This window comes from Choloepus didactylus, chromosome 11, assembly GCF_015220235.1.
Source record: "Choloepus didactylus isolate mChoDid1 chromosome 11, mChoDid1.pri, whole genome shotgun sequence".
In the NCBI taxonomy this organism is placed as follows: Eukaryota; Metazoa; Chordata; class Mammalia; order Pilosa; family Megalonychidae; genus Choloepus; species Choloepus didactylus.
Window position 1 is genome coordinate 79,383,861 of NC_051317.1, and position 27,960 is coordinate 79,411,820.

Sequence of the window (27,960 nt, forward strand, 5' to 3'; positions counted from 1 at the left end):
ATGGGGAGGGGCACCGCGGGGCGCCTCTCGGGGCGCGGGTCCGGTGGCCTCTCTTCACCACGAGGCGACCCGGGCCCAGGCCGAGTGCTCTCCGCCGGCGTCATGGGAAGTCAGCTCCCTGTCGAAGTGCTTCGCCTGCATCAGTCCCGTCGGCGGGCCACGCTTCAGACGCAGCGACTGCCTCCAGCCGGCCGGTGGAACAAATCTGAGTGCGTTTGGCGGCTGGCTGGGGGCCAGGTGGCGTCACTACCCATTAACAGAAGTTCAGTTTAGGTCTGGCAGCAACCCAACTCCTCCCACATTTTGTCTGCCTCCGGGCAAATATATGGAAAAATCAATTTAGGGATGTTTATTTTCACCAGATTGATGCTAATTCAAGCCTTGATATGCCTAGTTACTGTTGGATTTTTAAAAAAAGCTTTGTGACATATCATGCTTTTCCACAATTTATATATTCCTTTATAGGCTCTGAATCTTTCCAAAAAAGATTTGAGATTGTTTATTACACATTTATGATTAGCATATACGGTCCCTCTGCCTTTCCTTGATAATGTTCTAGTTACAGAAATATAATTGATGAATCAAGAGTTTATCTATTGAACCACTGATACTTCACTGCATTCTATAAAGGATTTAAGACAACATACAGAGACTCATCATAAGATAGCCAAATTACAATTAGGTGAGTAGGAAGAAAGGAAACATTAGTTAGGAATATAAAATGTAACTGGAAAATAGGATTATACAGAAATTCATACCGTGGAGTCCTACACACTTCCTTCAAACAGGTCATCATTAGCCAATAAGCCTCATAAGAGCCAGGAGGAAAGAGAAAACATGACCATTTGGGCAAACCATGGAGGTAATAATCTAAAAACAAGCCACACCCACACAACTCTCTTGGATCCCTAGATCAGAAAGAACGTAGAGAAGGCATTGTGTAATGAACAACGTCCTCAACAATATTCTTATTGGAGACACTGATGTGTTTCCCAAGGGCTATCTCCAATGACATCCCTTTTTGCAGGCTGGTAGTATGACCCTAAGTGATGATCTGATGCACAGATTCCTCCTACCCTACTTCCCACACCCCCACGTCCCACCCCCATCCACATGGCTATTGTGGAACTTTGATGTTCCTAGGTGACCTTGGCATATTGGCCACAGTTGATCAGTCTGGAGGCAGGGCATCTGACCTCAGCTGCCCCCCTCACTGACCTTTGCTGGGATCCTTGCATCTGGAACTGAGAGTGATTGACATTACTCTTCTCCAGTGGCAGAAACTACAAGATGTAAACCTTGTCAACTGTCAGTGGTCATGTTTTCTGCCAGGTAGAGAAAACAGTTCTTGCAGAGGGAGAAGCCAGACAGAATCTTAGCAGTATTCTAGTTTCTGGTTCATTCTTTCATTCAACCAATCTTTAATGAATGCCTACTGTGTTTCAGACACTGGTTTAGTTGTTCTTAAAGCTCATGTTCATCTCTACTTTCCTGGTGATTTAGTTGTTCCTATGCTTTTAGTGATTCCATGACCAATTAAACCCCTCCTTTACCCAAGCCAGAGCAAGTTGGATTTCTGTCACTTACAACTAAAGTAATAATGTCGTACCCCCACAGTCTCCTTTCTCTCCAGGCATACTGATCTCTGGCAGCTCCTGGAACATTTCTGGTTGACAGTCAAGGGGTTATTATGCTTCTGCTATCATCTTCTCAAAATAAAATGAGCAACATTCAAATGTTAACTATGCCGATTTCCTTGTTCTGCTTTTAAAGTCTGTCTTGCATATCTGAGCTGATGTGGACACTCCCTCTTCCCCCAGATTTGAGCCAGTGGTCACAGAGGTTTTTTCTCAAAGCCAGGATGACTGGTTCAAAGAGTAGGAAGTATCTAACCTCTTATAACCTCTCACAAGGTGAAAATGATTGGTGGCAACAGCATCCAATCATGAGCTCCCACTAGATGTGTTAATGACATTTCTTCCATCTAGTTAGTCTCTTTCATTTCTTTAGTTTCACCGTTGAATAGCAGGCTGGTGCATTGTGTGTCCCATTTCATGTAGAATTTATTTTGGGGGAAAGATGCACATAGACTTTGGAAAACTTGGTTATATTTACATTTTGTTGACATCATATTTTTCCCAAGTCAGAGGAAAAGAATCATTAATTATATGATGAAGGCTTCAACCCTAAGTAGGAAATGGGCCCTCCTTCAAGGGTTTTGTAAAGTATTTCCGTATAGTAGGTGTGCTGGTTTGAATGTATTATGTCCCCCAGAAAAAGCCATATTCTTTGATGCAATCTTGAGGGACAGACATATTAGCGGGGATTAAGTTGGAATGTTTGGATTAGGTTGTTTGTATGGAAATGCGCCCCACCCAACTGTAGGTGATAACTCTGATGAGATAATTTCCATGGAGGTGTGGCCCCACCCATTCAGGGTGGGCCTTGATCAGTGGAGCCATATAAATGAGCGGACAAACAGAAGGAATGCAGTGCAGCTGAGAGTGACATTTTGAAGAGGAGCTACAGCCAAGAGGGACACTGAAGAATGTACAGAAGTTGAGAGAGTAGCTGCAGATGAGAGACAGTTTGAAGATGGCCGTTGAAAGCAGATTTTTGCTCTGGAGAAGCTAAGAGAGGACAAACACCCCAAGAGCAACTGAGAGTAGCAGTTTGGAGAGAAGCTGAAGCCTAGACAGGAACGTCCTGGGAGAAAGCCATTTTGAAACCAGAACTTTGGAGCAGACACCAGCCACGTGCCTTCCCAGCTAACAGAGGTTTTCCGGACACCATTGGCAATCCTCCAGTGAAGGTACCCAATTGCTGATGTGTTACCTTGGACACTTTATGGCCTTAAGACAGTAACTGTGTAACCAAATAAACCCCCTTTTATAAAAGCCAATCCGTCTCTGGTGTTTTGCATTCTGGCAGCATTAGCAAACTAGAATAGTAGGTAACAATTAAATATTTGTTAAATAGATGCTTTCCAATTTGGACAAATAACAGCAGGGCCAGACACCTAGTGCTTAAGAAAAAACAGCATTTTGTTTCCATTCAGAAATACCTGTATTATCGCTATTTCTGTTGTGGAAACGACATGGCTTTTGAGCATGGCAATTTGAGTTTGGATACTACTAGCACTGCTGCTTGGTAGCTGGGAAGCCTTTGCCAAGTAGTTTATTAGGCTTCTGAGCCTTGGTTTTCCTCATCTGTAAAATGGGAATTAAAATTAAATACCTACTTGCCAGTATAGTCATGATGATTAAGTTAATGATGTATATAAATAACCCTTACAAGTGCTTGGTATATTGTGAGCACTGGGGAAATTACATTATTATCCAATTCATTATATAATTGCTTACCTTTAGTTTTCAATTGCCTTTTAGAAACATATACTCATTACCTATCCTTTATTTTATGAGTTTATTTTTTATCACTTGATACATATGATTGCTATGCTTTGGGTGACACAAAACTGTTGGCATTTTTGACTTTTATAAAGAAGCACACTAGAGAAAAAAAGGCAGAAAAGAAAGAGTAATTCAACCTTGAATTGTTCATTTTTTTCATAGAAAATAACCAGAATAAATAGCACATAACTCTAAAAAGCTTGAAGTTTTCAAACCAAATTATGTATGCCAATGCCTTTTAGCCAAAGATCAACAGGAACACACCTAATGGTTTTGTTTCTTGTTTGCAGGATGGGAAACCACACACCATGAGTACTATGGGGTGTCTCAGTAAGCGGAAGTTAGAAAGGACTTACAGGATTTGGGCTTGTGTTAGGTGATTTGGGGGAGACTTATAGGAAACAGGACTTTTATCTGGACTGGATATTGTCAGGAAGACAGGGTCATTCTGATTGGGCATCTTAATGAATCTTATCTAGAAGGAGGGAAGGCTAGAGCAAGACCAAAGTTATAATTGGTAAAGAAGCAGCAGCCATTCATATTAGAAATTATAATCTCAAACATCAAATTTCATTTCCTTTTCTGATGTAAAGGCAGTAGCCTTTGAGATTATATCTATGTTAGAAACCATTATGAAATGTGTAAATCAGAATTAAAAATAAGTAATTATTTTCTGAGATTTTACAAAATGTGGTAATGGGCAGACAGGAAAAAGCCTTATCATTAATACACTAACTAGCAAATATTTTCTCAGGTCAAATGCCAGGCATTTGAAACTTATTACAATGCTAATATATCCTCTGAAAGTAAAGCTAATGAAAACATAATACATAGTTAAAATGACTCTGATTTTCACAAGTCATCCCAATCAACTCTGCAAAATAATTTATTTTAATAAAGGAACTATGCTGTGTCTAACGGTTAGCAAACATTCCCATAGGTTAATAGAAGTTGCTAGCTATTGAATTATTTTTGTTTAATCTAAAAGGGAAAGAAATTAATCCAGTATCTTGAATTTTATAATGGATTTAAGTATCACCTGAGAAAGAAATTTCCAACAAGACCTACTATATTTTTTTTTCACTAAGATTAAAATTTTTATTATGGCTCTTTTCTGGATCCTGCACCCATGTGTGGTAAGCATGTATTTTATCTGGATTGTATGCTGTCAGGAAAACAGGGTCATTCAATGATTGGGCATCTTAATAAATCTTACAGTAGCAATTTTCCATTTATTTTTAAAAATAAGAGTACTTGAGTTTTGGAGACTGTATTAGGAGTCTGAATTGAAAGTCTCATAAACCTAATATGAATCAACTTAAGGAGAAAGAAGAATTTACCAAACGATCACTGCAGTCTCCTGGAATTCAAGTCACAGCCAGGCATGGAAAGAGCTGGACCTCAGACACCGATGGAGCCAAGGCTGGAAGACAGCCAGTTCTCTCTCTCCCTGCCTCACTTCTGCTTCTCTGGGTGCCATCTTTGTCTGGCAGCAGACTGGCTTTCTTCTTGTGTTGGAAAACACAGGTGTTGGCAGCCCACGAGTTTTATATTTTTCAGCCTTCATCTCTGGAGACTCACTCCGTAATCTCAAATGCAGATGCCTCATGAACTCCAGCCAGGGGGGCAACGTTGTGGCATTCAACATGGCTGCTCCTGTGGTAGCTGGGGAGGGAGAGAGGCTTCCCTGAAGCTTCTGGAAAGATAAAACATATGTCCTCTGTGGGGCAGCACTTCATGTACTGAGTGTCAGAAACCCAAGCATGGAAGCAAGAAGCAAGGACAAAGAGTCCTAAAACCTAAATTCTGAACACCCTCAGTTTTCATCTTTCGAGAGACAAATATAAGTAAAAAACTTGTAGAGAAGGAAATGGAAATTTCCTTCCTAGGGACATGAAGTAATATGGAATACCACTGGCTATGTTCCATTTTCCTCCTCAGCATGGCCTGACATTCAGACCTCCAGCTGGGGTCCTCCATTTACCCAAGGTGGAGGGGGTCAGGGGTGTTAATGGAAAGCAGCAGAATAAGAGGCCAGCTTTTGCTGCTGCTCAGTGAGTCTGAGCAAGACAGGAGAAGGAGAGAGTTTCAAGAGAGGAGGAGTCAGGTGCAGCACTTTGCACTTCCCCCTCTTACCTCCATGGGGTGCGGACTTGCAGTTTGGAATTCAAGAGTGAAAGTGAACCACTACCCCATCTCCTGCCTGGGTCTTTTAAGAGCTGAGGCCTCGCAGATGCTCCCTGCTCCCTTGAACACTGCAATGGCAGCAGAGGTAGCGGCAAGAGGCCTATGGAGCTCAAGATGTCAGAGGGGACCATCAGGATCCCCTGGAGTCACCAATCTCCTTGCCTTGCTCTTTCCAAAGGAACAGAGGTGAGATCTGCAGCAGCACCAATGGACACATACTCGCCACAGTGTCATAAAAAATCTTCCGGTGAACCCAGAGCTCTCCAAGTCTGGAGTGGGTGGTGGTGGTGGAACTGATAGAATCTTTCCTTGACCAAGTTTTTAATCAGAAGAGACTGATAAGGTACTGAACTGAGTAGAATTCAGTACTTGAATTTACCATAAATTGACAGGATTAAGCCTTCTGCTGTATGTTGAAGTGGGAAATCAGAGTCAGAGGTCTGATTGTTTATATAATTCAGTGACAAAGTTGGGTGCATAAAAAATGCAAACATTACTGTGACTTACATTTTCATTAATTCGGCACTTACTATATGCCATGGAGTAGGCTAAGAACTTGCATTTAATTTGCATAACAGGTTAGTGTTTTGTACTGTTATTGCTCCAATTTTTACAGATAAGGCTGAAGCTTTAGTCAAGTTGAGACACTTGTGCTAAAAACCAAGTCTGGGTGAATTTTATGGTATGTGAATTATATCTCAAAACTGTTAAAAGAAATCTCCTTGATAATAAAGCCCATACATCATATGTTATAGAAAATAACTTGTTTAGGTGGTCCTGTTACTGGCAGTGAGCAAGGGGTTATTTTAGTATGCATTGTACCTGATGTGGAGGGTGTGACATATCCCAGGACTGAGAGATTTATTAATTTTGTTTTTAAAAAGTTCTAAGGCTAGGGCTCAATAAAACAAACTAATAAAAGTTCTGCCTTTCTGGATTCACGGAGATGAGTCTTCCTTGGAGGGAATTATATTGTCTCCTTAGAGCACAGAGGCCAGATTGAAGTCTGCTTTGCTCAAGAGGGAAAGGAGTAAATTCAGTCCTTTTGGATATTACCTTTGATTCATCACTTCTCAAAGCCATGTTTTGTGCCATTAAGGTACAAGCTCAATCTTATCCCTTATTACAAGGCACCAGTACCTCTTTGAAGGGTGGACTGCAAATACACCTGGTCAATTCATTTTTCATATGACCCTAAAAGCAAAGTGAATTATCTATCACCTTATGAGGTTTATGAAAAATTATTCATACCGTTTTTTAAATTTCTTGTAAATTTACAGGCATGATGACACCTTTATTTCATAATTTATGGTAATGGATCCAAGTTTCACCTCATTTTATAACATAGTCTCGTAGAGAAATTACTTGACCCAGGGTGTCAAAATGAATATTTGTTGAGATGACAAATTGGAGAGCATTGCTAGAGTACATCTCATGAGCAACGGGTGACATGAAGGCAAGACTTCAAAGTCCTTTAATTATCTCAGATGATGTGATAAGGAAAATAATATACTAACTGCCAAAGCAAAGTCATATGTTGGGATGAAGTCAGTTCCATACACAATAGATTCCTTTCTCTTGAAAGCCGTGGTCTGGGCACATTTCAGTAACTTTCTTCTGTAGGCATAAGCCACGGACCGCAGAGAAACAATGAGGTCTGCAGTTCTGTGTGGGCACTTTAAAAATGCTGACTTGTTGCCATGGAAGGGCGCCCGGATATTGAGCAAAGTGAAAAACGCAAGTTGTAGAACAATGCATATAGTGTGTGAAACCATTCACAAGGGGAGAATAGATACGAAACGATAAGATAGGATGATATGATGCTATGCTATATTTTATTACACAGACAATTTTGTAAAGACCCAAAAGAAACAGTTCAGAGAGTTGTTGCCTGTTGGAAGAATAAATTGGGGGTGATGGTGTCCTTTATAGATTATGTTAATAAAAAAGAGCTTTGTTTTAACACTATTAGAAGTAATAATAAGAACAAGTAAAGACAATAAAAAGAAAGCAAAAGAAATATTGAGTTGCCACTTAATAAAGTCTTCTTTTAGTAAGACTAGCAGGAGTGCTAGGTTTGTGGAGAGGGAGTGGACCCAACACCCTATCACTGCTCAGGCACCAGCAATTGTTGGCCCCCCTGCATCTGAATGTCCTCACGTGCTTACTGATCTCTAGTGACCTCTGTCTGTGGCTCCTTTGTACCCCACTCTGAGCTTCCAGGGGATCAGAGCACATTGCAGGGTGTGGCTGAGACTTCGGGGGTCCTCTGGCATCTTTTCTACCTTTCTGGTGTAATAATAACAGCACATATAAAACACTATGATGATGATGATGATGATGGTGATGATCATTAGAAAGTACACCATAGCATTCAGGAGATATTTAGGTTCTCTAAAACTGGGAAAATTCACAGATGAAAAAGACTTTTGATTTGATTTGCAATCAGCAGTATGCAATAACCAACAACAAAAAGTAAATTTTGGAGAATTTAAGTTTTGACCTTCTCCTGAACCCACCATCTGCTGATCTGCAATATTGAAAACATGTCTTCTGTGAGATTTGTAGAATGAAGTTTGATTTATTTTACTTCACTATCTAAACTGTATGCGTCTACTTTTAAAGAACTGCATATTCATGTGGAAAAAGAAACATCTGTTTTCTAGACACTCTAAATCTTCTCTTAGATGCTACTTCATTCTTGATATTCCACTTTCCTCCAGCTGTAGGTTCAGTTTGATGGTAGAGAATAGATGGTGGTATATCTTTGAAAAATCAACCCTAATGGGTACCAACATCAAATCAAAAGATGGGTATTTCATGGAGAGGTTTCAAAAATATTAAAAATAACACTTGACTTACAATGTTTCTTTAGTATGTAAGACTTTGAAAATTTTGGCAGATTGCCCGAGATTGGTTGCAAAGCAAATCTGTCTACAAACAGCTGTGTTTTGTGACTCAGGGTACCTTGCTCTGCTTCTTTCTGACTTCTGAGATATTCCAGGTCCATGGGAAAAGACTCCTTTCCAAAATATAACTGAGAGAAAACAAGGCTCTGTAGAGGTGGCCTTGTTTCTGTATTTCTGTTCCTTAAATATGCCATGTTCATTCTGCCCCCAGGGCCTATGCACTAGCTCTTCCTTCTGCTTCAAAAGCTCTTTCCCGAGATGCACATGTGGCTGCCTTTGTTTCATTATTTAAATCTGTGGTAGGCAGAAAAATCACTTCCCAAAGATGCCTACATCCTAACCCTTGGAATCCACGAGTATGTTACCTTACATGGCAAAAGAAACTTGGCAGATATGGTTAAGGATCTCGAGATCGGATGATTATCCTGAGTTATCTGGGTAGAGATTTGAAGATGCTACTCTGCTGGCATCTTTGGAGGGAGGGGACCGTGAGCCAAGGAATGCAGGCAACCTCTAGAAGCCGGGAAAGGCAAGGAATCAGACTCTTCCTTTAGAGCCTCCAGAAAGGAATGCAGCTTAGCTGACAACTTGATTTTTACCCAGTGCGAACTGTCCATGTCAGACTTCAGACTTCCAGAACCATAAGATAATAAATTTGTGCTGTTTTAAGCCACTAAATTGCAGTAACAGCAGTAGGAACTAATACAAGATCTTAACTCAGTTGTTACCTCTTAGACTTTCCTCATACCCTAACAAAACAGTCTTCAGTCACTCGCTACCATATTTTCCTATTTTTATCCTCTTCATAGCATTTATTAGTACCTGAAAAAACTTAGGTAAGAAGCACATTTAAAAAAAGGAAAATTTCCTTCTATTAAAATGGGAATTTCTTAGGGATGGTGGGGACTCGGTCTTGTTCACCAACATTGCCCAGGACCGAGAATAATGACTAGCACACAGTAGGTGGTCAAGAAAATAAGTAATGCTCCTTCCTTCTCTTCCTCATTTCCAGAATGTACCTGTGGGAATAAAGGGATATTTTCATTTTAGATGCTCATTTTTATTGCAATATAAACCATTTGGAGTCATTTCTAAATGTTGGTTGGGGATGATCCCTCTCGATCCTACCCCTGCTGGCCTTTCTTCCCAAGGGAGGGAACGAGTCAGCCCAAGCAAATTATTCCAGAATTCCACTGGATTGTTCAAGCCAAGAAGGAGGCTGAAATTCCAAGATTTGGATCTCTGGTAAGTTTCCTGAGGGATATAACTTGGGCCTGAGCTTGATGTATTTCCTAATATGATATTATCATTCATCTGTGACTTCTTGGAAGCCCTCCATGGACATGCACTGCAGAAGTGATTGGCAGATGGGGTGGGTGGAGGCATTTATCAACTGCCTGTGCTTTGCACCCAGGGTGCTTCCTTCCTTGGCAATTGTGAATTCATTTGGTCTTATCTTCACCCACTTCCTGCATGCAGGTTAAGCATAGGGACCCTGGGGTCCTTGCTACTCCCCTGAAACACACTACACTACTTTCGTGCTCTTGGTCTTTCTCATGAAACTTCTGGGCCTGGAAGACCTCTCTCTTCTTTGTCCACAAGGTAAGTTCTTACTCTTCCTTCACAGACCAGTTCTTCTCTTTTGCACCCCCCACCTCTTCTGCCCTGGGTGACTGGTATTCACTAAGAGCTACACTTGAGGTGCATCTTGGGTCATCTGTATGATAGCAGGAACACTGTATGTTTTATGCACTTCTGAATCCCTAGTGCTTAGCACAGGGACTAACGGGGTCGTCTGTGGAGGGAAGGAATTTCTGCCATGATTTAGTCTGGGCCAAGATCATGGAGTATTCATCTCTGGATTTCAGGATAGTAAGTAACCAGAGTGGCCCTCACTACAGATTTAATGGCTAGACTTGAATTAAATGGCATGGGTGGTAGAGACTATCCTATTCCCTAGCAGACAGCCTCCCTTTCTCCCATGCTAGTAACATTTTTAGCTGGGTACTTAGCCATCTGGAACAATTCTCAGCTTTGTAGCAAGTTATGGCCAAGGAACTAAGTTCTGACCAATGATATGTGAGCAGAAGTGTCATGTGGCAGCTTTTGGGACCTTCCTTAAGAGACATGTACCAGAATATTCATAGCAGCGTTATAGATAAGTCCAAAACTGGAAACAACCCAAGTATAAGTCAACAGTAGAATGAATACATGACTGGTGATACATTTATGCAGTGACAGTGGAAAACTGAATGAATAATTGCTACATGCAACAATGAGGCTAAACTTCATGAAAGGTATATAGAAAAGTATAAAGGAATGATGACATTTCACAGGCTTCAAAAACAGGCAAAGCAATGCTCTTCAGCATTGGAAAGCAGGGTCACCTTTGGGGGAGCGCAGTGTATGGAAAAGGCAAGAGGGGTGCTTCTGGGGTGCTGGTAACTTTGTTTCTTGATGATGGTGGTGAGGGACTGTGGCATTCTGTGAGTAGTTCTCTGAACTGTACGCTGTCTTGTGCCTCTTTCTGTATAAAGAAAGTTAGAAACCTACCAACTTCGATAAGAAAGAGTTATTTTTTAATACAACTTTTCTTTTTCTTTTCTTTCTTTTTTTAATAAAAGCAGGAGGCAGGAACCTGAACACCAACCCTTACCTATTCATCACTGACGTAATGATCAGCACAAGAGCCACCGAGGAATTAACAATGGAAGCGTTCAACCAGGGAATCAACAACAGGGAAAACTTTGAACCACGGTTTCTTTGAACAGGTGTTTAAAAACAAAAAGTTGTCTTAAGTCACTTTAAAACCAAATTTCACCACAGTCTGGAGCCCTGGGCATTGTGTCAGGAATCATATGCGATGAGATCATCTTTTTCTGCCCACATTTCTGTCTGATAAGGAACATAGAACTAAAACAAAGAATTGCCTCAGATGAAAATGCTTTGAAAAAAAAAAAGGGCAGCATTATTCTCATCTCCAAGGATTAAGAGAAAAATGATATGAGGTTTAAAAAAAAGAGTTGTCTTGTACTGAGAGTGATTCCTTAAATCTTCACATACTCTCTCAGCAATTTGTGCAATTAGGTGAATTCCAACAACTTCCAACAAGTGTTTTAGGTGGCCTGCCAGAAAGAAACCTCAAATTAGAACAACAATAAAAGTAACAATGATAATCAAAACCCACAAGCAAGGGCCATGTTCTGGAGTAGAGGAGTGGGAGGTAGTTTATCCATAAAATCTATCTACACCAAAGAGAGTTACTCCAATTGAGCACCACATTTAACACTTACTATCATATTTTCCAGTGAAGACCAAGAAAAAAATTAATTTAATATATTATTTAGCTTTCACTGACACAAAGAAAGAATGACAATAAGGAAAGAGGTGTACCAGTCTAACATGAGAGGCAAACATTCCTAGCATGTTAAGAGAATATACCGAGAAGGACCTTTTACACAAGCTTTTAACATTATAATAAAAATTGTCATTATGATAGGTTTTGTAATACATATGGAAACATTCTTAAATATCTCTGACAAAAGGCAAAGGCATAACAGCATTAAATCATGGTTTCTTGAATGTACAACGTAATTTATGGGTTCCCGGCGATTTAACTTGGCATTGAACTGATTGTATAGTGTCCGAGGGGAACGTAGGGATTTGTGGAATCTGAGTCTCTTGGCCAGGCCACTTTGGGGCAAAACTAACTCTAGCAGGGTTTTTCTGGCCCTGCCCCACCCCGGCAAGGGATGACTCATGTGTGCTCATCAGTGTGGCACTCTCAGCTACCATGTGGCCCTGCACCCAGCTTCCCTCCAGCCATGGTTCCCTGTGGTGATATTTGCATTGGGTCACGATACAGCCACTTCCACTGAGAACACTGATGCCACTGAGCTGCTGTGGCTGGGCCTCAATGCCACGAAACCTTGAAGGTGTTGGCACCCATCTCTCTCTCATGCCTGCCGAATGTGATGCATCCTTCCCAATTTTCCTCTGCCCATTCCAATCCCAACCCCAACCAGAGACTGCCATAGATGTCTCTTTTTTTAAAAATTCAATTTTATTAAGACATATTCACATACCATACAGTCATCCAAAGTGTACAGTCAGTTGTTCACAGTGTCATCATATAGTTGTGCATGCATCACCACAATTTTTGAACAAGAATGAAAATAAAAGTAAAAAGACCCAAAACATCCCATCCCCCATCCCTCCCTATTTTTTCTTTACTTTTTGTCCCCATTTTTCTACTCATCTGCCCTTACACTGGATAAAGGGTGTGTGAGCCACATGGTTTTCACAATCACATAGTCACATAGTATGAGCTGCATAGTTATATAATCATCTTCAAGAATCAAGGATACTGGGTTGCAGTTCAACAATTTCAGGTATTTCCTTCTAGCTATTCCAATACACTAAAAACTAAAAAGGGATATCTATATAAAGCCTAAGAATAACCTCCAGAACATCCTCTCGACTCCATTTGAAATCTCTCAGCCATTGAAACTTTACTTTGCATAACTCTCTTTGTGCTCTCCTCCTGCATCCAAGAGCTGCCTCCTGGGACTCCCAACATGGTTATGTTTTTACTTCCCTACTGCCTCCCTTCCTTTAGAACCCAGCCACTGAAACTAGACCAGAATGTTCTGATTTCCAGTGAAACATGGGGTTTACCAGCTTTCCTCACTGACTTGGGTCGATTACCTTGAACCAAGTTTGCATGCTAGCCTTTCTTGCCCTGGAATAAGACCCTCCCTGGGAGGGACAGTGGGTCATCAGCCAAGCATGACCAGGCGTATGTGAAACCAGGGGAAACACAACTTGAACCTGAGAAGAAAGTCCAGCCATACCAGCAGGCCTCTAACACCATTCTTCCCAGATGTTTACGTCTGCTGCCGAGATCTTGTCTAAAGCCAAGCTGTTCCAGAAAGTGCACATTCCTCTTCTGACTTGCATCATCCCCAGAGAGGCAGCCCATTTAAATAACAATACTCATGATTGCTTAATGCCTGCTTCATGCTGGTCATTTCAAGGTATTATTTCTGGTTTTCACAAGAGCTCTGCAAGGAAAGTGCTGTTATCCAAATTTTAAAGATGAAGAGGTTAAGTGGTGAGGTTAAGGGACTCATCCAAGGCCACAGCGAGTGAGTGATAGAACTAAATTCAAACCCAGGTTGGTTGGGGACTAGTCCAGGCTTGTCTTGTTGTACAGGCCTTGTAATCAGAACCTTCTTATGAACAGCTCTCCTATGACACATTCAAATATTTTCATCCTCTTCTCTGAGAATTTGAAAGACACATATGCACTCCCCCACATACAGCCTCTTGTGTCCTGGCATAAAGTCTGCTCCCAGCCTTATTTATCTTTGGGAAACTAATTTTATGCCTTCCTTATCATCTAAACAAGGGCAGCTTCCAGCTCTAGTACCCTGGAAGTGTATTCCGCAGATTGATCTACCCAAATTCCTTCTATTTCCTTGGATTTCTCATGTAGAAAAGCCTGGCCTTCCCATGGGGTCCTGTGAGCAGACGTTGGTCAAAGCCTTTCCCTGGAACGAACAGATACTGGTATCTCTTCTCCCTTTTCCCGAGGCGCCACATAATCTTTAGGGATTCGTGTCCTTCCTGTGTGGCTTCCAGGATGGAGCATGTGACCTGACTGGGCCAATCAGTCCCTTCCATCTTCCAGTCAGGTGATGGATTGGCTCAGCCTAAGCCATGAAGGGTGATCCCAGGACATTATTCAGGAACACCGGAGTGAAGACAACATCTCAGTTTTGCTGGATCTGAACAAGAAAGTACATAGCTCTGGGAGTTGCTTGGACTATTTTGTTCCAATGAGGTAAGCCAACCTGAGAGTCAGCCAATATCCCAGAAGACAGGTGGAGATATGGGAGGAAAAAAACCCCATGGCCGAGCTGCTGGGAGTGGCCTTGTCATAAGCAAATACTCTTTGGGAGTTTTCAAGCATGTGAGCCAATAGTTTCCTTCCTTATCTGAGCCTGATTGAGTCAGATTTTCTGTTACTTGTGATATAGGTACTGAAATAGACATTGTGCAACCATGGCTCATGTCTCTGATTGTCCCTTCCACTAGAATGTCAGCTTCATCTTTGAGAGAAAATTCATGGAATAAGTGAATGAGCTGGCAAAAGAAGTGAGAAAGGAGAGAGCAGTTGCTCGTGAGAGTTGAGTGCTCATGAGTGTTGGGGGCTTTCTAAAGGCCACTACTGTATATGTAACCAGCCATTCTTTTCTCCTGATTCATGGACAGTTACTGAAAAAAGAGCAGGAGACCCTTGAGAAATCTTCCATAGAGGTTTCCATGGCTAGGAACAGGACTTGTCTTGGTGGTAAGGAGCCCAGCTCCACCAGAACTTACTAAACCTCTGCAAAGCAAAGGAGGACTCATAGAAGATCATAAGGATGAATTTGCATTTTTTGTTGCATGATAAGCAGAAGAAACTGTGACTCATCTGTCTACAAATCAGAGTCTTGGTATCAGAGCACTTGGGAATGGAGACATAAGGAGCCCTCTGCAGGGATGTTGTTGCCTGACTCTGAACCCAGAGAGGCTGGTATTTGGAGGTCTCAGTAGCTTCTGGCTCCACAAAGGATATCACAGGGTTGAGGTAGTGAGGGTGATTTATGTAGGTGTGGGGCTTTCCTCCTTTATAGTATTATTCTCCTGAGTCTCTGTTGCTGCTTTTTAATGCATGTGTGAGCACCCACACATGTGCACACATCTAGGGGCAAAATGTTCCAGTGAGAGTCACAAAAGAATAAAGTGAAGTTGTCCCTGAAGCCACATGAGAAAAAGAACAAGTGTGGAGTTAGACTTTTAGCTATTTCCTCTGGCTGTGCTTATCCTTGCTTTTGCTCCTTTCCACATCACCCCCCCACCCCCACCCCAAACACACACACACTTACACACAGCATTGTTCTGTAGGAAATGTTAGTTAGGAGGAAGCACACAGACCTTGGCCTCTTGTTTTCTCAGCAACAAAAGTCAGGGGCAAAAAAAAAAATCAGGGGCAATCAGCATTGTGCATGAAGCCTTGCATATGTAACTTTGAGTTAGCAAATGGGAATGAGGGGCATTCAGAGAGCAGCATGGAAGAAAAAATGGGTGGCAAAAAGTGTTTCTCCAAGAATTCATTTCTAGGCCTGGCTCTGCCACTATTTTTGAAACTCTTAGCAAGTCTTTATAATTCTCAGGCCTTGATTTCTTTAATAGCAAAACAAGAAGGTTTGGGGTCATAAGAGAAGGCCAAATGGCTGCTGCCACCTGTGTTCATCCCTCTGCCAACAAGAAGAGCCATCTTTCCAACTCCTCCAGGGTTTGTCTCACCAACACCTGCCATGAAGACTGTCTCCCTAATCCATTCTCTCTTCCATACAGATGTCCAACACCCTCTCCCTCCATGCTTAGAGTATCTTGTTTGCAAAAGACGCACAACTTTTCTCATGCTTTCCTGTCTAGGAAAAGAAAAAAGTGAACATTCTCTTGTACATTAGTTTCCTATTGCTGCTGTAACAAGTTTTCACAAATTTAACAGCGTAGAACAACACATATTTATTTTCTTACATTTCTGGAGGTCAGGAATCTTAAAATCAAGGTGTTGGCTGTGTTTCTTCTAGAGATGCTGGAGAGAAAAAATTTCCTTGCCTCTTCCAGCTTCAAGAAGCTACCTGCATTCCTTGGCTCATGGCCCCTTCCTCTGTCTTCAAATTCAGCAGGATAGCACCCTCAAATCTGTTTTGCTAACCTCTGCTTCCTTTGTTACATTTCCTTCTCTGACAATGCTGCCTCCCTCTTTTCATTGTAAGGACCCCTGTGATTACAAGGGGCCTACATGGAAAATTCAGGACAATCCCCTCCCATCTCGAGATTCCTGACTTAAAAATCAAATCCGCAAAGTCCCCTTTGCCATGTAAGAGAACATACTCCCGGGTTCAGAGGATTACAACATGGATTTCATTGGGATAAAGGGTGTGTATTATTCTGCCTACACAACTTGGGTCACAATTGAAGGTTCGCATGAGGAGGTGCCACAGAGGACCATACACCTGCAAAAGACCACTATCCATCACTCATTCTATCAACAACCTTTCATTTATTCATTCATTCAATGAATATTTATGTTGAATTCATTCACTCATGCAGCAAATACTATACTGTCAGAATTCGAGGGTATAAGAGTAAATAAGACACGGACTTTCCTTTCCTGTTGTTTAGTTTAGTGGTGGGTGCAAATAATCAAGGACACTTAAAAACACTATAATTAAATTGGCCTTCGTAGAGAAGCCATAAACTGCTATTTTGTGCACATGAAGGGCACCTGTGTCTCTAGACTTCCTAAAGGAAATGATTTTATAAGGATGAGCAGCAGGGATTAGCTGGTAGAAGAAGGGTCAGGACGGGTCTATGGAGTGTGCTCCAGGAGAGGAGAGAGGGCCACAGAGGTTGCATAAGGACAGTGGGGCGGATGGGGGAAGTTTGAATAAGGTGACGGTAATAGGGTAATACTGTAGATTCTTGAGCAAGAGATGACATTAGAGAAATGTTCTAGGGGAAAAGTCTGTTTCCAACATTCGTCATACATTGGAGATGACAGAGAACAGAGGTGGGGAGATGAGTAAGAGGGCAGTGGCAATAATGAGGTCAAGCACCAGAGTGCTGTTCATGAAAATGGAGAATAAAGAACTGGTAGCCACAGACTCTGTCTTTTACATTAGCCTACCCTGTGGTAGGAGAGCCTTGAAGAGAGCTCTGCTATGTAATTAACTAGCCCATGAATTGCCATCCACTGGGTGGAGTTTTCATTCTATTCACTTGGACTTATTTATTGTGGCAGTTTTTACATGTGTCCAGAGATTCCTAGAGTATTTTAGAGATGCTTTAGAGATGCCATTCACCCAAAATGGCCCTGCTTTAATCTGTTTTGTACAAATGGAGGCTTGAAAACCACTGGTCTTCTTTTTACCAATGGACATGGTCTGTCCAAAGCTCAGTGTTCTTGGTAATTATTAAATTTGGATTTGTGTGTGTGTGTGTGTGTGTGTGTGTGTCCAGACCATTGCTCTCTCAGAAGTTTGCTGGCAGTACTCATCATCCAAACCTTTACTGAGGATGTTGATCTCTCTTTTTCTGGTTCTATCTAAGGTCTAAGAGTAGGCCCATTTCTCTTTATTACATGTTGTCAAATTACTATATAAAAGTTTTACATTAATCACATTGGCAAAAACAGAAAAATCAAATACCCCCAAATATTGAAGACATTGTGGAGAAACGGGATCTCATAATTGTTTTAATTTGCATTTTCCTGATTATCAGTGAGATGCAGCATCTGCTCATAACTATTTGTCATTCTTGTTTCCTCATCTCTGTTTTGCTAGTTTATATCTTTAGCCCATTTTTCTATTGGATAATTTATCTTTTTTTAAATTCATTTGTAGGAATTTTTAAATATGTTAGACACTTATCCTTTGATAGTTCTATAAGAGGTCAGTTATCTTCTCCTAGTCTGTGGCTGGTATTTTCACTTTGATAAATTTAAGTACATTAAAATTTTAAACCTTATATACAATAAAAACACCATAAACATTTTTTTTCTGCAGTTTATGCTTTTTTCTCTTATTAAAGAAGTCTATCATGAGATCATATCATAAAGATATTGTTATATGTTTTTTCCTAACACAATTGTAATCAGATCAGGACTGGCAAACTAAGTATAACAGTTTAAATAACAGGACATAGTCAACAAAAACACTAAAATGTAAGTCAGGAAGTCCCACCATTTTCTGTCTAGCAGTGTGACCTTGGGAAGGTCACTAAACCTCTCCAAGCAAAGATGACATACCACCATAGGCTTCTGACTGGTTGGTTGTGAAGCCCTGAACAAATGTAAGGCAGAGTTACTATTCACATTATCCCCAGCTGCTATGGTAGCCCCATTCTGTGGCAATTTATGGATGTAGTTATCTCCAACTGCAGATAGAAGTGCCATCTTCCACTACCAGGACTATGATGACATTTGTTGACCTTACTGACTCAACTGGAGCATAGTAAACACTATTCAGAAACGTGAATTGAGCAGGCTTCATTCATTCAGTAAGTGGGGTTTACAGAGCCTCTGCCAGGTAGATACTGTGTTCTGGGTTGGGGAGGTAGGCTGGGGGTCCACAATGAAGCACTGGATTCCTTGGAGGGAGGAATAGGATTTCAGTCTGCATTCCCTCAGCCACATTCCTGGTGCTTAAAGGTTTTCTGGAGTAATAAGTCAGGACTCAGAATATGAAAATTGAAAATAGAAAGAAGTTTATTTTGAACTGAACTTCCTCTTTTGCCATTCTGCAACTCAACTCTTCTTTTGGTGCTCTTTCTTTTTCCTTCACTTCACGTCCCAGCAGCCCAACCTCCCACCCCCCTCTGACCTCTCCCTATTATATCTACCAACATCTGCACTCAGGACAGTGCCAGGCACCTAGTCGGCCTCAATAAATGTGACCATTGTAAGTGGGAGTGAAGGAATGGTTTGCTTTTGTTTTATACTTTACATGTATTACTATTATCATCATCCCCACGTTACAGCTGAGGAAATTGAAGCAAAAGAGGTTAAGTTATCAGCCCAAGTTCATTGAAGTATTAACTAGAGGAGCCACGATTCACACCAAGGTGGAGGTCACAGGCTAAACAACTCTGGTTTCACTGGCCATGTTCCACACTGAGGAGAAACAGAGGAGTGGGAGTGCCCAAGGGGAAAACCAGACATGCAGATGAGATGCCTAGGCCCTACCAGGCAGGAACCTTGTTGTCCCTACTGTGGAGCCCCCTCGGCGTGTACGTGTGTGTGCACGGGAGGAGGGAGAAGGGGAAAATGTGGTCAGTCAAGTATTAGAATTCTAGAATGTGAACTTTGTAAGGAACAGCCTTGAAAGATAATGTTTTTTTTTTTTAATGGGAAATGAAGAGCTTTATCCTCTGCAAAATGCATTCTTTAAAAATCACCACCACCACCCACAATAATAGCAGGTAGGGAGAAGGCAGCAGCTAATGGTAGAATTTTTAAAAACCTGTGAGGAAAGCATTTGGAGATATGGAGTCCACCCTCATGCCTCTTGTGTATCTACCCACCTCCATGTCACCAGCACTGCCAGTTCTGAGCAACCCAGACCTGCTTCTTAAACCCCTGTCTGCAGGGAGCTTCACTGAGCCTGCTGACGGTGGAATGGTGACCTCCTCCTGCCCTGAGTCTTGCAGTTTGGAAACCTGGTCATGAATCCTCAAGGAGGAGTTGAAACCCACTCCTGACTGAGTAATTCCAGGCTCTTGGGAAGAAAGGAAGGGTGAGGAAAGGATGGATCTCACAAGGTCTGAAATCCATCCCAGGATCCAATTCCTGCCATTCCCACACAAAGACCCATAACAGAGACTACGACAAGCCGAAGAGATAAAATGCCCACCTCAGTATGAGGAAAGCTTGATTTAGAGATCAGAAAACAATTGTGTGTGTGTGTGTTTCCTTTTAACATCATTAGCACTGAATTCTGACTCGTTTTATAATAAGGGATGCCTATTCATTAAAAACTTTTATTTTAAAGTTTAAAAACCAATGAGACTTTACTTTGTTTTATAAAATACATGGGTGATTGACACATGGGACTTCATGTATCTGCACTCTGACTGGGTGAAAGGAATTTCAATATTTGAAATAATTTGTCCTTATGAATGGGAATGAGGAGCTCTGTGGAGAATAAGACTTAGCCAGTTCTTTCTCCTCTCTTCCTTTCCCCAGCAAATCTCTATAGAGTTAGAAATATTGGCAATTTCACAGACCAATGGTGAAAAGCCCTCCTTAAATATTTGGCCTAGACTCTGTCCTAAAGCCAGCTCATTCTCTTTGCCAAATTGAGCTTTCATGCTGACTGTCCTTACAGCTAAGAAGTGCTTAAAGTCATTCTAAGCTCTGTCACTTCTCTCTTACAGAATGGTTTAAAGGAATTTCTTAATTGTTCAAAACTTGGAAGAAGCTGTTCCAGAATGGAGATTGTCATATTTTATACAAAGAGAAACCACTTTAATTGTATTCCACCTGGTTTCAGAAACATTTAAACAAATAACAAATTAGAGTGATAGAGAAATCTTTGTGCATTTGGGCCCAACTTGGAACAATATGTTTAATACCAAATTATTACATTCTACAAAATTCCAAAAAATCAGCATTATACGCCACTTAAGGGGGAAAAAATGTAAAAATGGTAGGGTAAAAGACAGCCCATCCAAGATAAAAAGTCAGGAATTGGAAACTAAGAAAACTTGAAGTTGTTAGGATTAATGTCCTTCCAAACTATTCCTCTCAACTGAATACAGATGATACCAAGAAAAGAGTAGTTAAAAAAAATTAAAACCATTTGGCAGGAAGTATATCCCTAAGCCACAAATACATGGGGTGTTCCCAAAGCAAAAATTCTAGGGTTGCTCAAGAATGAGCAGCATTTGGGGGAGCAAGGTGATCTGAAGGCAGCTCACCCTTCCAGAGGGGAATGTTTCCTCTCTCTGACTTTGTCCAATGGCCACATACCCATTGCTCACCAGGGTCATGTCCCTAAAGTATCTGCAAGTATCAGGCAGATTTCAGGACAGGCCAATCTATGCCAGGATGACCAAATCCATGTTGATTCCAGTACTGTTCATGGCCTTGAATCCTAAGAACCCCCAAATGCCAACTTCAGTTCTCTCAAATTGCACTTGCTCTGGCATCTCACTTTCAAAACCAAAAACACATTTGGAACAAAGGTTGATGTGTTTTATTCCTCCTGAACTTTCTAGAGTTAGACATAGCCATATAGTTTGCTTTGACCAACGAAATGTATTTCTTCTGGATGAAAGTCTTTGGGAGTTTGCCAGTGATTCACCATCTTCCTTTCTCCCTGTCACTGTGTTCAACAATGTTCCAGATAGTGGAGGCCCCACCAACCTATTTTCTCTGAGAGTAGATGTTTAGCAGAAACCCCTGCCAAAGCACGAAGGACATATAACTTGAGTGAGAAATGAACCTTGTTTCAAACTACTGAGAATTTAGAGCTGCTTGTTACAGCAGCAGGATCCAGCCTATGCTAGTCAGAATGGCTGATAATTAAGGAAGCGATAACTGAGGCCCAGAAATATTTCATATTTGTTTATTTCCAGAAAAATGGACATTTTTCCATATACTGAGGACCCTGAAAAGTCAACCATCCTCCTAATATAAATGTTGTTGAAGTATTTGTGGCAGTAGCTTGGCTTGCAAGATATCATTAAATGCATAGTTAAATAATGCTTGCCTAATCTATCCTAAATTCATCTTTAACTTTAAATTGTTTTATTTTTGAAATGCTTTTCTGATCTGTTGTCATTGATATTGTAGCTGTCTAATAACTAACTACTTCCACTGTGATGTACAATCTAAAAATATTTTTAAAAATGGTTCTGTAATTTCATCTAAAATGGCTCAACCTGAAATTAGCCAAATGACTTTAGAAAGTTAATTATTGAAAAGGTTGAGTGTAATGATATTAAAAAGATGAATGGAATTATGGGATGGCACATAGATTAATGCCACCTTCATTAAATTCCAGGTTTGTTAACTTAGGTTCAATTTAGAATTATATTTTGTGTTCCCTAAAAGTCGCTTTCAATACACAGTCAAAAATATGTTTGGATACTGGATTTGTTATGATATCAATATGATATCAACCTTAATTTTGGATGAATGTTTGGCAAGAAAGAGTCTGAGCCTGGTAAGCTGTTGTATTGATTTTTATGTTTTTAAACAACAAATTCAGAAAGATGATTTATGTTTTAAAACATGCATTTGAGATAAGTGCTAAAGTTTTCAAATGGTTTCAGTTCCATTCTTTTGGAAGATAATCCAACATGCAATTTTAAGTTCAATTTAAATGTCAGGTAGAAAATATTGCCTTGTACTTATCTATAGAGTGAATCTTCGGGAAACCAATTCTTGAAATAAATAATCTTTAAAGGTAAGAAATTCTTAAAAAATGTATTTTGATTCCCAGAGATTTATTTTTCAAGAGAGAGCTGATTAAGACAGACATCTCAGATTTTGCTTTCAACTTAGCCTGACTATGGAAAATGTAAAAAAAAAAATGGCAAAGCTAGATGACAAGTCAGTTCCCTTGTCTCTTCCTTCATCCAACATGTCCCTTCTCCAATTCTTGTTTTCAGTGCTACCAAATTAACCTTTGTAAAGCTACTCTCACCTCAAAAACTTTTAATGATTCTTGCACCCCTATCATTTATTTCTTTCCAGACCCACTCTCTTCCTTTCTCCCTCAGCTCTGTATAAATGGCAAAGTGGGTTCCCTTGCCCTCAGGCGACTAGCTCAGGTTAGATGATGTGGAGCTCCAGAGGAGGAGAATGAGGCTGGGGTATACACTTCTCAGCTCCCTCCCATGTTACTGCCATAAGTTGGCTCCATCCTTTAACTGAAAGCATGGTTCCTGTCTAGACGCCTTCCCCATGCAACCTAGTTTAAGCGTGCCATATACTGTATACTTCTTTGCATCCCTGCTTTTGTTGTTCAAACAAAATTTCAGTCTGAAATTCTCTTCCCTTGATTCTACCAAAATATTTTTCATTTCACCCTAAATTATCCTTCTTATCAGTTGTATTAATCAGAAATCTTGCAGAGGCATGAGATGGATGGAGCTTTAGGGCCTTGAATTACTGCTTGAAGAGAGGATGCTCTGCTGATCAGGACTCCTGTTAATGGACTTTATATGAGTGGGAAATAATAAACTTCAGCTGGGTTACACCACTGAGATGTCAGAATTTATCTGCTTCAACTGATACCTTTACCTTAATTAATAAAAATTCTTTTAGGAAAAAAAGCCCTGTTCCTCCAAGAGGTTCACAAATGGGCCAATAGAATGGATTATAAATGCATGGGTGAGAGAGTGTGAGCACTAGAAGCCTGCAAGAGTTCAAAAAGAATACCTTTCATTAGGATAGCTGTCTTATCTGTTTTGATAGTTTACTAGAGTGGTAGAGAAAGAAACATAGCAGCCCAAGTCATTTCACAACATTTTTATAATAATCTTTTGTTCATGAGGAAAAACCATTCAAAAAACAAAAATGAAATTTACTGAATTATTTACAGGTTTGCTAAACTTACTCAAAGGGTTCTGGGATCAACCTGAAGGAAGTTTTCTGGTGGTAGTAGGGATTGGATCCTTACAATATCTTGCAGACATTTTTATTAGTTATTTCAATAAATATACAGAGGACTTGCTTAAATGTCCACCTACAGAAGGATGTATAAATAAATCGTGGTATATTTATACAAGGGAAACCTCTACAGCAGTTAAAATTAATGAAACAGAGCTACATGTCTGCAGGTATTAATCTCAAAATCACAATGTTGAGTGAGAAAAGCAAGTTGCAAGTGGATACATAGAGTTGACATCATTTATACAAATATTTAAACATACAAAGGAGTACTAACCAGTGCAATGGATGCAAAAATACATGGTAAACAAATATCTTGGGAAACAAAAACACCAAATTCAGCATAGTGGTGGCAACTGTGGGGAGAAAGGGAGGGAATGGGATTGGGAAAGAACACACAAGACTTCAACTGTATCTGACATGATTTTTTCTTAACATTTTGCCACATTCTATCAAGTCTTTTAAAAAAGATTTGAAATAAAATGCATGATGGATACATAAGTGTAATCTTATTCTCTATGCTTCCCTGTAGTTTGAAGTATTTCATAAAAATAAAAGAAAGAGAAATATCTCTAATAACAATGTGCAGATTATTTCAGTGAAGAGTAAGTCTGGGAGTTGAGACACTTGAAATGACTTGGACTGAGAAGCAGAACAAAAAAAGAATTATTAAAAACAAAAGTAGTCTAAGCCACCTCTGGGACACCATCAAGCACACCAATACACACATTATGGTAATCCCAGAAGGAGAAGAAGGACAGAAGGGTCAGAAGGAATATTCAAAGAAATAGTGATAGCTTTCCAAATATAGCAAAATATATGAATATGCACATCCAAGAAGCCCAGAGAACACCAAATAGGATACACATGAATAAAAATACCACCCTATTGATCACACTATCAAACGCAAGGAGAGCTCTGAAAGCAGCAAGAGGAGAGCAATGTGTTACATACAAGGGAGTCCCAATTAGATTGAGTGCCAATTTCTCATCAGAAACCATGGAGGTAAGAAGGCAGTGGGTTGAAATACTTAAAGTGCTGAAAGAAAACAACTGCCAGCCAAGGATTTTATATACAGTGAGACTCTTTTGCAAAAATGAGAGAAATATTAAGATATTCTCAGATAAACAAAAGCTGAAGGAGTTCATCACCACTAGACGTGCTCTACAAGCAATGCTAAAGGGAATTCTTCAGACTGAAAGGAAAGGACACTAGACAGTGGTTCAAAGTGGCATAAAGAAATAAAGACCTGTGGTAAAGGTAAGTATTTGTGTAATTATAAATACCAGTATTATTGTAGTGTATTGTTTGATATGTAACTTCACTTCTTACTTCCTACAGGTACTAAAATACAAATGGAAAAAGAGTAATGATAAATCTATGTTTTTGGCCATATAAGTTACCAAGATATAAGTGGTAACAAATACAAAAAAAGGTGGTGGGGGGGATAAAAGGGGTATAGGAAAATTATATGTGTATGCTATCAAAGTTAATTTGGTATAAAAACAAATGTGATTGTTATATATTTAGGATGTTAAATTTTAACCCCATGGTAACCACAAGAAAAACAGATGAAAAACATATCCAGATAGAAATGAGCAGACACTCAATATGGTAAAACACAAAAAAATCAAATAAATATAAAGGTGGGCATTAAGAGAAGTAAGGGACAAAACAGGCATAAGACTTAAAAAGGTTAAATAACAAAATGTCAGAAGAAAGTCCTGTATTACCAGTAGTGACTTTAAATGTAAATGGATTAAACTCTCCAGTCAAAAAACAGATTGGAAGAATGGATAAAAAGTATGACCCAACTATGTGCTGCCTGCAAGAGACTCACCTTAGAGTCAAAGATACAAGTAGGCTGAGGGTGAAAGGATGGAAAAAATATATACCATGAAAGTAGTAATCAAAAGAGAGCTGGAAAAAAAAAAAAAAAGAGAGCTGGAGTGGCTATACTAATATTGGATAAAATAAACTGTCAAAAACAGTCACGAAGGGCAACAATGGTCATTATATACTGATAAAAGGAATAATGCACAGGAAAATGTAACAATTATAAGTATATATGCACCTAACAGCAAAACCCCAAAATATATAAAACAAATACTGACAAAATTAATTGAAGAGAGAAATTCATGGTTCTACATTAATAATAGGAGACTTTAATACACCACTCTCAATGGATAAAATATATAGTCAGGAGACCAATAATAAAGTACAAGATTTAATGATAGTCTAAACCAACTAAACCTAACAGACCTATATAGAACAATTCACTCTACAAAAACCAAACACATTCTTCTCAAGTGCACATGGATCACTCTCCAGGATGTACCGTATGTCAGGTTACAAAAGAAGTCCCAATAAGTTCAGAAGAAGGAGACTGTGGTGAAGGGAGATGAAGTGCTCTTTGGGGAGTTCTCATGGCCTAAGAATGTGAAGACCAGCTGTAGTTTGGGGGACTGGAAAGGCCAACCCAGAGAGTACTACACATTGGATTCTATCTTATTTCTACTTAATAATGTGCACCTTTCTCATCCTGTTTATGTCTCACATGCAGCCAGTGAAAACATTCCTGTAGTTAGAAGATCTGACGGAAAAGATCTGCTTGGATATCTCAGTGTTGATGCATCAACACCAGCAAGTATAGACAGAAGTGCCTGCCTAGAGATAGGTCTTCAGTGATCCAAAGAAGTTGAAAGAGCTGTAGATGAAATTTTAACACAAGCAAAGAAACCCACAAATTGAGGATGAAGAGTGTGTGTGCCTTGATAAAGAGAGATTGGCTGTTCCTTTGCAGGGTCACAAAGAAGGGATTGTACAAACTGAACAGATTAGGTCTTTGTCTGAGGCTAAGTCAGTGGGAAAAAGTGCTACAATCAAAGCCAAAATTATAGCTAAGAAAAGATCTACTATCAAGACTGATCTAGATGATGATATAACTGCCCTTAAACAAAGGAGTTTTGTGGATGCTGAGGTGGATGTGACCCAAGATATTGTTAGCAGAGAGAGAGTGTGAAGAACTCGAGCATCTATTACAAAGTACAGGAAAGAATTTTTCCAAAACTACTTCTGCAATTCTTCAGTCTGTAAAAGCCAGAAAAGAAGGGCATGCACCTGAACAGTGACTGGCCCCAAATGCAGCACCTGTTGATCCCACATTGCACACAAATAATCCTATCCCAGCTGCCTACAACAGATATGGCCAGGAAGATCCAAAGGAAAAGAAGAAATGGAAGGCTTCAAAATTGACACTATGGGCACCTACCATGGTATGACACTGAAATCTCTAACAGAGGGCACATCTGCCCGTAAGATGCAAACTCCTGCAGCACAGCCAGTTCCAAAACCAGTTTCCTAGGCAAGACCTCCCCCAAATCAAAAGAAAGTATCTCAAACACCCATTATCATAATTCCAGCAGCTGCCACCTCTTTACCATGCTTAATGCAAAAGACCTTCTACAGGATCAGAAATTTGTCCCATCAGATGAAAAGAAGAAACAAGGATGTCAAAGAGAAAATGAAACTCAAATACAGAGAAGAAAAGACCAGATGCAGCCCAGGGAGGAGAGCCTAAGATGGTGGCTAGGAGAGACAGGGCAAAAAAACACCTCCATGAAAAATACTGGACAAAAGACAGAAAGTGACCCAGAACACCAGTTCCAGCGATGCACCAGCTGGACAAGGTCTGCTAAATCCACAAGGACCATACACTTGGTGAAATCAGGAGTCTTCATTCTGAAACGAGTGAGTAAGCCTGCTGAATGTCCAGCAGCCGTGCTGTGGTGTGGGGAGACAGTGGGTTGGCGTTTGGAGGCAGACTAGTTCTTTTTTAAAAAACCCAAAAGTGGCTGCAGATATGGCAGTGAGAAGCGCACAATGAAGCGTGGCAGGGACGGGCCATGCAAATGCCTCAATATCTAGTGTGGAAGACGGCCTTTTGTGCACCCACTACTAATTGTCTTGGAGAGAGGAAGGCAGTGGTGAGCCAAAAGGGGAAAATAACCACGCCCCTTGCAGCCATCTTCCTGGCAGGCTGGGAACGCTCCTGCCCAGTGCCGGAGCCATGGCCTAGAGCTGCGCCAAAAAACCCAGTGCGACGGGAAGTGTTTTTTCAGCAACACACACACATGCCACAATATCAGGCTTGGACAATAGCCTTTCGTGCACCCACAGCTAATTGTCCTGGAGCTGCAAAGGTGGAGGTGTGCAAGAA

At 40.4% G+C, this 27,960-nt stretch overlaps 1 pseudogene; it reads left to right on the forward strand.

Moving 5' to 3' along the window:
• Window positions 1-27,022, forward strand: LOC119506061 (annotated as a pseudogene).
• Window positions 27,023-27,960: the final 938 nt, after the last annotated feature.